Genomic DNA, 13,602 nt, shown 5'->3' with positions numbered 1-13,602 from the left:
CAGTGTCGTACAACCGCACTCAGAGTTGTAATGGTGAATCACACTATTTAGTAAAACGTTAATTATTTCAACTTATTTATCGGAAGTTCAATATCTTAAACAGCTAATATGATCCAGCTATAGAAATATTTATTAGACAAATCTATTTCAATGAGTTTGAAAAATTTCAAACGTAACATATTATAAGCGTTACTAGCCTACATAGTAATAATAATAATAATTAAACATTGGTAAATATAAAATTAAAAGAAATTGAAAGGGTTTGGTCCCTGTAACAGTGTATCATTATCGCTAGCTGCATTTCCTAGCTGTATTGCGTAATATTCGTTGACCGAAGCACCAGCTCTGGGATCACCGGTCTATGGGATCACTATCTACCAGGCGCCAACTTAAAACTTCAATTAGCGCCTGTGTTCTAACCACACGTCCCAAGAGTCTCTACTCCATAGGGAAAGTTGGAGGAAAAACTCTCATAATTGAGCTGTTTATTATTTTTGGTTTTAAGCCTAATTATTTATAAGAGTCAGTTTAATGTTCGAACCATACAAAGTATTATGAAATGCTTATACGCATCCAGTCAAATTGGCAAATCCTTGTTAGAAATTGCACTTAAATATTCAATGCTAGGCCCTCTGATGAATGTTTATCATGTGGGTGTGGCACTAACCTTTCTAATATAAAATAGCAAAAAAGTTTTGTACTTTCTCCTTCATCGAACGTAGATCTTTGACTTCGTATGTTCTTTAAGAAACTATTGTATGCTTAATTATTTATTAAAAATTCTACTTTCACAAATGGATCGTTCTAGTTTATGTCATGGATTGATTGTCCTTGGTAGGTTCTCAGAAAAAAAATCTGCTTTATAAATTCGCATTCAAATTATTATAATCGCTAATATTAAAGGACTGCGTATATATGTAATGAAAACAAAATGTATTATTTTACTAGGTATACCGCTGATCAAGGTTATAAAATATTGTGTATAAAAAGTTATAAATATTTATATTTTTTATATACAAAAAAGCGTTATTAAACTGTTATCGGGTACTAAAAACAAAAAATTGTACTTACATTTTTCTTCTCTATTTTGGAAATGTAAGATGTTTATTATTTTTTTGTAATTTTTATATTCACCGTAATTGTCATGTATTTTAGATTAGATATATAGTACGTATATGTTGAGAATGCATTATATATGATGTGGTATACCTTAATAAATTAAATAGAATAAAAATTAGGTCTAATATTATATAACGAACAATCTCTGATAATCTGTATAAAACTATAAAAGAAAAATGCACCTACTAGCCTACTCAGATCATAAATGATTGATTATACTATTTTTAGAATAAATTATTCATCACCAATAAGCAGAAGGGAGCAATAACCGTGGTCCCGTTAATAATCTGTGTCAGTAATAGTGACGATATAGCGGTTTTCGCACCTCATTTGACAGTCAAAAATGTGTACGGACAGCAAAATGTTTTTTATATCGGTACTACCTAAAAATAAAATGTTGACGTAAGGATTTCTTTCTTTTTATCTAATTCTGAAACTACACGTCTTCTTCTGTCTTTTTAAACTATCACTTGGTACAATCTTGCGGAATTCTAATTGTACTTTCTGTAAAAAATGTACGGTGAACAAATTTCATACTTGCTAAGTTTAACACTTATCACAACTCAAGATAAAATTGTCACTTGATATAAATATTTGTAATTTTTACCGTTATAACTTCAGCGTGCGACTCTCATACTTGAGGTCGTAGATTTTACCCGGCTGTACATCAGTAGACTTTCTGTCTATGTGCGCATCTATATTCGCTCGTGCGGTGAAGGAAAACAACCGAAGGTAAAAAGTCGATGACGTTTGTCAGAAAGCTGATCACCTACTTGTCTATGAAACAAAATAGAAACGAATGTACAGTAAGACCAGGGCCAATATGGGTTTGTGCATTGCAGTGCTACAGTATTTTTATTACCCTTACTTATTATATTTTAAAAAACATCGTTGTTTAAACAACTAAGAATAAGTTTTTCGTGAGATTTTATATAATATATAACGAGTATGTTAACTAAAGTGTCCTTAACAAAAATAAATAAGCTTTAAGATAACTATAGAAATGAGACAAACTGGTACGTTGTGTGACGCAAAACATTTTAATAAATAGCGGAAAATCAATTATACTCCAGTTGGCCGTTTCACAGAAGTTCATAATTTATTTACAAAGATCATCGTTAGGTTAGCGATTGGTCTCGTAATGTCAAGGATGGCAATAAATCGATATTTGCAGGTGCAGGGGGCTGAAACATGTTCGTCATACTACGTCATTGACGCGAACTATACTTCTCAATACAAAAAGTAATATTATGCAATCAAAACTAGATTACATTTGTGGAGTCCTGTGTCTTTGTTAACGGAAGACTATGCTATTGCGTAAATCGAGTGGGACTGAGATGAGTTTCAGGTTTAAAAAGTCTTACCAACTATAACTCCTCGGCCCTGTCTTGTCATATTACTTATAATAATAAAAGCCTTTATTGCTGTAGTTTTTATACTAGTACATAAAAAACGTCAAATACTAAAATAAAAAAAATAAAATGAATACTAATAATTAATCGGCAAGCACGTTGGTTTTTGTTAAATAGCTTGTCCTTGGACATAGGCCTCCTCTAAGGGCTTCCACTCTTCTCTGGTCTAGAACCAGAACTTTACGCATCCATCCTATTACTTATATAGTGGATAAAATGCAAATCTTCCTTGAAATGAAGTCCTTCATACCTCCATACCATAAACTAAATAAAAGAAGACCTATACTCAATTTAAGTGTTTGTTTAGTTGTTGACAAAAATAAAAACAGATTTAACTTATATCTGTTTTTTAATCATCTAAAATATAAAATAAATCATTCCAAAACATGACATAAATGCTTATACATATTAATAAGTTATTCGCACCTGTTTATTCAAACTACTTTTTTCTTTCCGGGTTTTTAGTTATATTTTTTACTGCAATAATTGAAACGAATTAAAAAAATAGAATAAGAACACAATTCGTAGCAAGAAATTAGTCAGGAAGTTCACAGTTATGATGAGTCACCACCACGAGTTTTGTGACACGGAGATCTTTTTAGTTTTGAGTGTTATCCACTATGTTATGCTCGTTTGCCGCCACAAACACCGCGTACATTTTATTGTTCACCAACATTTGATGTATACTGAATAGTATAAGTAAATTAAAAAGTATCATTCGTGCTGATGATAGTTAGAGAGTAGATAGTAGTAGATAGAATGCCTCAGTGGCTCAGGTCGAGAAGTTCTATATATCCTTAGCGGCTGGGATAAGTTCGTTAGCTCGTTTCAGGATATGACGTCATAGTAGTCATTTGTAAGCTCAGATTGCAGATGTCGATTGGTACGCACAGATTACAGTTCGTTTGTTCTCTTTTAAAATAACTTTTTTAGAGACAGATTAAAAAGAATTTTTTAAGCTACATATTAGGATTGTAAAAATTTGTTAAATTAAATAATAAATTACCGATGAGAAACATTACGGCTTTTTGGAATCACAAGTTCTATAAACATATTTAAATATATATATATACTCTATATACTCTATATAATATATAGTAAATAGTACTATATAATATATATATATATATAGCTTATTATTAGCTATATATAGCTTATAATATGTATCTTTAAATAAGTGACCTGCGGCTTCACCCACTTTGAATCAGTCGTTAAAAATATTTTTTCAATGCGAACCTATAGTTCCTGTCATTAGCGCACTGAAGTACTAACCGAACAAATTCGACTTAGGGTCCTTCAAGAAGGGGTTCTTTTTTGGTGAATTGGTGGGGACCAATTCCACAAATTCTTAAAAGGCCGAGAGCCCACTTGCGAGCCTTCTGGCAGTGTGTGTCTAAAAGGGCGGCGGAAGATATCACTCAACCTCAGATGAGCCTAATGCCAGGTATAGTTAAATATTTCAATCATTTATACGCAGCGTTCAACTCAAACTTACCTTAAAAACCGGAAAATGTATGGAAAGCATTACGTACAGACAGACTTTCTAGCTTAGTAAATATATAAATTTAAATTGCTTAAGTAATCGCTAACCTAACTCCTAATCACCGACTCTGGGTACTGCTAAACATTGGCTGTATATGTGCAACAGGGAAATCTAAAAAAACTACAATTTGCGCAGAATCTAAAATTCGATTTATACATTAAAACCGAGATACAAAAGTATTTTTATATATCTAATTCCCTTCAATAAACTATTTATTGATATGGCATTGACATTACAATACTATGAACCTAATAAAAATTGTCGCAGCGTACATTACAATTATATTTAGAAGGATTCGATATAAATAGGTGAATCATTATTGTTGTTATTTTTTACGCACATCGTATAGGACCTTACGTAAAAAACGATTTTCTATGATTGCCTCCTTAGCTGTGTATAACCTGGTCCTAGTCCAGGACTTTGTGTCCGTCGAAACTATGATGGTGTCAAGTTGTAGGTACAAAATACTGATCTATTTTTGGTTATGGTGCTTTAAATAGATAGGTCTCTCTCATCTTTTTTATAACTATATACATTTTTGGACCTAATGTTACCTTAGTCGTCGGAGCCTGCCGGAAACAATCATTATTACAGATACCGACAAACATCTTGAACAAATGTCGTTGCCTGCGCTGAAGCAACTTTTAGGTATCACTGGGAGGGGGGCGTCACTTGACGTGAGGAGAGTGTCGTGTCGATCGCGTGATTGGTAAATCAGTTGACGTTTGTGTCCCGTGCTGCGCAAACTTTCCTCCACTCCCTTGTTTAATGCTCAACAAGTTTGCCGGTATCTGTCATATATTTTACTGGGAACCCCGAAACTTTAGTTTATATGCCATGAATGTTAGCCATTGAACTCTAAGGTATAAAAACATACAAATCTTCACCAAATAGAAACCATAAACGTTATTTGATAGCAGTAAGTAGATACATATTTTATTAACAACTGTTAAATGATGAATAAAAAGGCGGGTCGGTCATTGACTTGAATTTGAGATTAATATTAATTCACACAATGAATACACGTCAAAGCGCTTCAAATCTGTCAAACTTTTCCAATTGAGAGGAAGGAGGCAAAAACTGTCTTATAGATAAGCCTTAAATAGTAAAAATGCATTTCAATAAAAGTCACAAGACTTACAAGAACAAAATAGTCAATATTTGTATACGTGTGGTACATTCTTTAATATATCTTAACTTACCAAATACCACCAATTCTTGAAAGGCCGGCAACACACTTGCAAGCCTTCTGGCAATGCCAGTGTCCATGGGCGGCGGTATCACTTAACATCAGGTGAGCTTCCTGTACTGCGGCACTTGGTGGTATTTGTAAGGGCTCAGCCAGGGGATCCTGCTGCAACCTGCAATGTGGCCTGCTTACGCCTGGCATTGATGGAATGCCGTCGGGAGAGGGCCGGCCACACGCGGCCCGCGAGTGTCCGCTGTGATGATAGTGCACCCTCGCGATACTAGCCATTCCTGGCAATGATGAAAGTCGCTCGAGGGAGTTTCATCATCAGTCAGAAGGCTTGAAAAATGAGGTATGCTGTTAGGTAATGATACTGTAAAAGACTTTTATTTGGTAAGAAGATTAAATGAAAAGGATATTGTGTTCATTTAGTTATATGTGTGTGTTAAATAAGTGTTCGGTCTCTTGAAATATCGTAGAAGTGGTTTCACGAATGTAATAATATAAGATACTTTAGTTGTGTGCCCGCTTGCCTCCTATTACATACAAAAAATAAGTATCATTCCGAATATGATATTCTATTGAACATATAACACGCTGTCTGTCTCTTTTCATCACAGCGTCAACATTAATTGACCGAAGTGAACGAGTAACGTAATTAGCTAATCTTAATTATGTTACGTTTTTATAAGCATGTAATAATTTGAAGGGATCACTAACAATTAATGTGTATTAATTTACGTAAATTTGGGACTTTCTTAATAATTATTATCGATAAATCTATGAAATAAACACACGCATTTACCGGGTCCTATTGATAAAGATACAGTACAGTGATCAATTCCCGACGATTTAGGCGTTATAAAGACATAAATTTACAAATTACTATGGCAAAACAATATTATTTAATTGATAACATAATATTGCAGTGTTTTTTCATATATGTATTAGTATTACGGTATAAGTCCAACCACAAAAATTAAATTTATTTAAGTAATAATAACTATATAAATATGACAGAAAGAGGTGAAAGAGAATGTTGCATAGTGTAATAATGATTCACTTTGTATTAATAAGTCCAAGTTTAACGCAAAATGACCTTCATACGTGAATGTTTTTCACATACACATTTAAAAGTAGTACTAAGTCTCGACTCCGAATCTGAGGGTTTCAGATGATATCAAAAGATGTCTTGAAAAGTTGTAATTTATTCGCTACTTTAAAGTTGATTTTGTGGAAAATATGTTGCGTTTCGTAAAAAAAGCTATGTAAGCTGACTCATACATAATGTGTACAGTATACGTCACGTCACATTTGATTTGATACCCATATTTAAACATATTGTAATTAACAACTGAATGCAAATTTTGATATAAACTGTATAATCATTGTAATTAACAGTGAAGTGTTAATAACAAGAAACCTATATAAATAATATCTTTGTATTGATTTTTGTTTACTTTATTTCAATTACAAGGACTATTCATTAAACAAAAATGTATACTCGAGGTAAGGTCGGTTGTTGTGGGATGTTCAAATAAATAACTCTCTTTGTTTAAAGATACAACAGGCTTTAATCGTTTAAAAGCATGAGCTTTTAACTAACATAGTATAAGGTTGGGGTGCGCTGCTGGTTAACAAAAGTAAGAAGTGAAACTTCTTTATGACCTTATTTTTATAAAAATGATCTACTATATGCATCTTTACAGAAATTTGTTAAATAAAGTTATATAAGATAAAATTTAACAAATTTTATTATCATATGAATACAAATAATACAATTATTTCATTATACCTTATTACTACTAAGATTGTTACAGAATTTCAGTAATTGTAATATAATTATTACTATCATTGTTATCGTAATAATATATTTTTGTTATTAATGGCTTCGAATCAAAAATGCTTCTCTACCACCTACAAGAAAAAGATGGCGCGTAACTGAAAACTTTTAACATTTTTCGCTTATATAAAAATCGCATACAAAAAAAATTCCAACACCGATACAGAACTTTTACTTCAATAACTTGATTTATTTATGGGTTTTTAAATGTATAGTTCTAGAATGTAGTCGACCTATTGGACATTATCGGAAACGAGAAAGTTATGTTACAATTTATGAATGCATAGAAACTAAAGGGCTTATTTTGGCTTCAAGTGTAAGACGATTGTTAACATTTAAGCTAATGTTAGGTTACATAACACTCGATGACTACTTTCGAATAATACTTTATATTAAGATAGAAAAGAAGTCTTTAAAAATACCAGTATCTAATACTGGGAACAGAGCTGGTCTTAATCCGAAATAATAATAAAACTTAGCATTAGTTTATATGGATTATAATGTAAGAATTAAATTAAAAGCCTTTATTCGAGTACTACACTACACTTAACTACACTAAGTCCATGTCATTTATTTTCTACAGTACTCGACCTCCGACGAAGTGAACAATTTTCCAATTCCAATTCTACCCTGCTAGCCCTTTTATTCCATCTTCCCAAGTTTCTGGTGGGCGTCCTCTCTTTCTTCTTTCCAAATCTTACGTTAGTAATAATACCGTAATATAAATCAACGGAATCAATGTAAATGAAAAGTCCTGCACTATGTCTATTGGAAATTTTCCAAGTTATTTTATTTTAGCGTTATCGTAAAGTAGTTTAGACTTAAATAAAACATGCATCCATACAAGAAGTATTTCGAAACAGTCAACAACGCGTAATACGTTGTTGACTGTTTCGGTATGCCATATAGAGTGGCGTTCTAAGCTCTGACCCACTAGTGTAATTAGTTTGTCACATGACTCGATACAATCTCTGATTGATATAGGATTGATGAGTAGCAACAATGAACATCGATAGAGTCCAATGTTCGTTCAACGTTTATATACAATATCAAGGACGATCATTTAATATTTAATTTCATTCAATACGTTCTCTGGATAGTCTTTCTCCGCCTCAATTATAGTTATAAGACTACTCTCAAGTAATGGGCTAGTTACGTCCTTCCTGAAAAGATACTTATGTAAGAGATTATATAAAATATGCCTAAACCTTTGTACATATATTAATAATGACTCATTAACCCTAATATTCTAGTTTAGTTTAGTTGCACTTAGTATTTCTAGTGTTACAATTAAAATGTTGTTTGTTTGTTATTTTCTATGCATTTCTTGTACATTACCCCTAATAGTTGGTGTTTATATTTCCAAACTAGGGTCGCCCGTTGCCTAATAACTTGTGTAACCGGTTTTTGTATGTATGTTTCAGTAAAAGGAAGTGTAAATAATATATCGTTTTCATATGACCTTAATAGTTTAAGATATCCTCGACAGCTGTGTTATGTTATATTAATTTTTTATCGAGATTAAATGTGTACTGTAATAAGTTTTTTTCAAATTTTAAAAGGCACTTTTGATGACATTGAAATTTGAACTTACAGGATATGGTTTTAAAACACAGAAATAAAATGGTCGAATGCGCATCATAATTGCGCATGAAAAAAATTAAATGCGTAGTAACTTCTTTAACTTGTATAAAGAGGTATATTACATTATTTACATACAAACATCACAGCAGTCCCATAGTTGTTGTAGTAATAATGCAACGAATCAAACTTAATTACCAAGTTATTTGTTATAAGTATTTCGTACGTGACTATGTAAAAGTTAACATATTATAGACATCTCATTCAATCGATTTTTTAACAATTATCTCTATATGTTCATACTGTGACGATTTCATGTCATGTCACGAAATCAGTATCGAGAAATACAGTTCTTCAGACACTTTAATATGCATGACAAAAATGGATGAGGATATTTAAAATTTAGGTATCTTATAGCATGTATGAGATACCTGCGTTTGTATACCAGCAAGGCTACAACTACATGAGTCTAAGTCTATCTCTGATCAGAGAAAAGGGTAATAAATTATAATTTTCTTCAGATCAGTGCCTGACGTCCAGTTTCACGTCTAACAGCTGCGTCATCACACTACGTTATTCCAAATTTATTGCTCTTATTGCGTACCATTAACGTAATAACGATCTTACAATCCAAATAATCAAAACGACAAATAATGCTAACTATAAAAAATAATCTGGTATAGTCTGAATAGGCAGCCATCCTAGATAGTCACCGCTACCAATCGCCTTCTCTCATAAAGAAGTTCGTGTTGATGATTGTAAATACAAATTATAAATGTAGTAATAAAAGTGTAATAAATTAAAATAATGAATAATTTAATTGTTTTCAATTATAATTTATCATTTGGATGCTAGTTTAATATTTTCATTCGTCCATCATAATATGTACATTCGAAGCAAATAAAATATATATTTATTTACAACTTATCTTAAGAAATACTCTTGTTTAGTTTCAATAAGAATTGTCATCGTCTAAGTTTACTATAAATAGTGTAGACAAAAAATACCCTTGAATTAGTCGATCAAATCTTTAATGTTTCTATTTATGTGCTTCTTAATTTAAACGAGACTGACGAAATGCGTTTTATTATTAACAATTAGTAATGATTTGGATTAGCTTCTCTGCCCTAAGATTGTTATTTGGATGTCTGTCTCTAATGGATTTTCTTTATAAAATAAATTCGGCATAGTGGAGGTAGGAGAATCTAATAAAGTTAGGTGTATTAGATTCCTTGTGAAAGGTCAAGACTGTTTACGTTATATGATAACATAATATATAACTTTTTTAGCAAGACGAAAACTTACTTAAGACTTTCGTGATATTTTTTTACACGACATCAAAGATGAGAGACTGACACCAATAGGCCAACATCACTCCTATTCCGCTACTATCGCATTACTTTATTCAGGTTTTTAAAAGTTATATAGATTAATAAAAATGTCCTTGAAATATGTGGGAAAGTGAATTAATTTGTTACGTCACGTTAAAAACCGCTGAATCAGCTATGCTAATTGAATATTAGAGGTCAGACTACAGAAGAAATTCTTCTGTAATTCTTATTAACAGAGAACTGTGTTAAGTATAATGGTGAACCTTTTAATGTAGATTATGAGGTCTAAGATTGAAATGCCGAGTTGAGATTACTCTCAAAATTTAACAAAATTCGTAATGGTGAACAGTAGGAGTGTATTTCGTGCATCGGATGAGCGCGTCAAGCTGTCGTTAATGCGCCTGCGCCTGATTTTGAGATATGCCCGTCGCAACGGTGGTCACATCAATGCAGGTCTTTAACAAGCAACGCGGGAATGCATAACGTCGCAGTTGATTCAATACATTGCTTATATAATGTACGTAAGTATGTAATTGTGTGTCTACTGTCTTTTTAGAACATTAACATAAATTATGAATTGAGTGTTTTACGTATTGACAGCGAATTACCTAAGAACTCTTTTATCATTCTTACAATAGTGTTATGAGGAAAACCTAGCAATTAATTACAAAATTTACTAGCCTACTAAACATTTGTTTAATTATCTATTGTACCCGACGGAAGTAATTATTGAATATCGTGTTTTAGAGTAACCTATTTGCCTACGTTCTAATGTTCCATAATTTTATCCTCTAAATGTCTTCACAAAACATAGCGACTTTATATGAATTACAATTACAATAAAGTTAATAATGTTTTTTTTAAACTAGTAACAAAAACTAAGATTCCATTAACTTTTTTGTGTTAATGTTTTATAATACTTTAGGCAATATAATTGCGTACCCGTCGTACCTACTACCGTGAAATGTAATGAATAGTAAACGTAATCTTAATAACATTATTTAATGATTTATTTTTTACGTTATTACTGATGGTCCAGATATCCATGACTAGTCAGTTAGTGTGACTGGAAATTAGAAAAGATCGTAGAAAGTCTTTTAATTTATAATACAACAATAATACATAAATTATATTTTTTTCAATTAGATCTTAAAAACTGGCCCAAATTTTATAATTTATATATACGCAAACATCAAATTACATAAATAATTGCTTCAATATGTGGGCCATAGATCAATCAAGCAACTTAAAGCACACGTAGGTCAATGACCTATGCACTCAGGTGGGGATCGTGCAGCCGGTTCAGGCGCAAGGACGAAGGGCCGTCACGTGACGGCGGGTGAAGGGGAACCCATTGATACCTACGTCACATCGTACGCAGATGCACGCACATGATCTATGGGTGACAATATAAAGTTGTATTTGGGGGATATTTTATTTTACAGCCTGATAAAGATTAGAAGCAATAAACATTAATTAATGTATGCCTCAATTCAGTCCCAAGAAAACTCGAGTGTAATTACGTCATTAAGTTTTTCAGTTTGCTTCTGATAGAATTATATTAATAGTAACATAAGCGTTGTTGTTATGTGCTAGCTACAGCTGTGCTAGTAAAAGCTTAGATTTCAATTAATCCTATCTAATTCGCAGAAATGGTCACTCCAGTATCGGGATCCAGTTTAGAAAGTTGCACACTGATCTACCGTTTCTCTACAATTTTCCACACTCTCCCCCTCCCCCACATCCGAAGTAAAACCGGTAGCAGTCACATGACTACAGTAACTTGTTTACTGCGTATGTGTTTTGGTTTTTAGATGTTTATGTGCGTGCGTCATTGATTCCATAATACGTGCATTAAGTTTTAAATCGACTTCACGAATACCGAAAGAGGGGATTTCCAACTTAGACATTTTTATAAAGCAATAAACGTTTTTATTATGTCATCGGTCGGTTGAAACAACATCCTCCTCTGAAAGAACTTTTACCGTAGCTACTATACACATTTTTTATTTGTTTCACGATCTCGCACCATCTTACAATTATTGCGCATGCCGTTAACGTGTTTTAAAAAGACGAACCTGTTTTTGTTGACAATTGACAAATTATATTTTGTCTATGAATAGAGCGATGAGCATTTTGATTTACACACCAATATTAAATATTGTAGTGTTTATATCATATATGGTTGGGTGTGGTTTATTTAATTAGTTTAATCCGAAGACAAACTATCTACTTCTTTCCTAAGCTCCCTTTTGCTAGATACGAAATTTCATCCAATTATTGTATAAATATTATGAAATGTTGTCAATATCTTAATATATTAGGGATTTAAGGTATGTATTGCAAATATGTAAGAAGCAATAAACGAGACGCGTAATTAAGGTATTCGTATAAGTCTTATGGTATCAGGGCAATATAATGCCATCAGGATCATAACTTTTGAGAAAAATAAGTCTCGCAACGACGCTCTTCTGCTCTAAAATACGATAATAAGATAATACCAAGTCGGTCAATTTATTTAGTCACTACTTAAGGGACTTATAGTGACCACAATATCGATATTACAAATCTTGATTTGTAGCTTCCGCTTGCTAGAAGTGCCTTAGAGTTATGTTAATTGGTCCATTAGTGAGTTTAAGAAATTTGACTAGTTATTTAACCTAACCTAACGACATCGCATACTGACCATATCAATATTTAAAATTATTATGATTTAAATAAATACATTGAATTGAACATCGCGTGAAAACAAGAAGTATCTCACAAGTAATACATGCTATAATTAATTAATTAAATTAGATTGTATAGTGCCGGAACTGCTTCGAGAAAAGATGGTACAACTGTGCCGCTCGACTTGAGGGACGCACTGCCCACTTCAGGAAATGCTGTTTTGCGCTTTCGACAGAAGCCGTCGTTATCTAAATAGTAAAACCTTAACTAAAATTACATACAACATAAGTTCATAATCTCTCGTCATTAAAATACAATTAAGACTATCCTCAGTTATCTAAGTCACATGACTTAATAAATCAAAAGATTTATAACGAGGTTTATTATGCAAATAATGCGATTGCATTTCATTAAATGTAAATGTAACTAGTGATTAAAATGTCGTAAGGTATCAAGGATAGGAGTTGGTTTTCTTAAATGTTACGAGGTATGATTACTGGAAGTGATTAATTGATTAATTTAACAGTTCGTTATTAATTATACCTATATATATTACAACTACGGCGGGTAGGCGTTGTCGTAAATACCAGGACTAAAATCAGGACGTGCAAGAAGGGACACGTCAAAATTTCCCATAAACGACGAGCATTAATGGTGAATGTCATGAAAGTCGATGAAGCAAAAGTCAGGACCGTAACAATTGAAGATCCTTGATCTCTGCCTCCCCCTTCAGGAAAAAGGGGTGACTGTATTGATTAAAACTACCTCATAGGTCTAGTGTTAGTACTTTGGTGTTAATTCATTCGCCTCTAGACTAGAATATATATATTTATATTTAAATTTATAACACTCTCCTTCCCTGCCATAGTGTCCACATTTTATCTCACATTTTTTTCCAAAATAAAAACAAGATA

This window comes from Pieris brassicae, chromosome 4 (genome assembly GCF_905147105.1).
Source record: "Pieris brassicae chromosome 4, ilPieBrab1.1, whole genome shotgun sequence".
Classification (NCBI taxonomy): Eukaryota; Metazoa; Arthropoda; class Insecta; order Lepidoptera; family Pieridae; genus Pieris; species Pieris brassicae.
The sequence above is the reverse complement of the archived record's forward strand: the minus strand, read 5'-3'. Positions refer to the sequence as shown.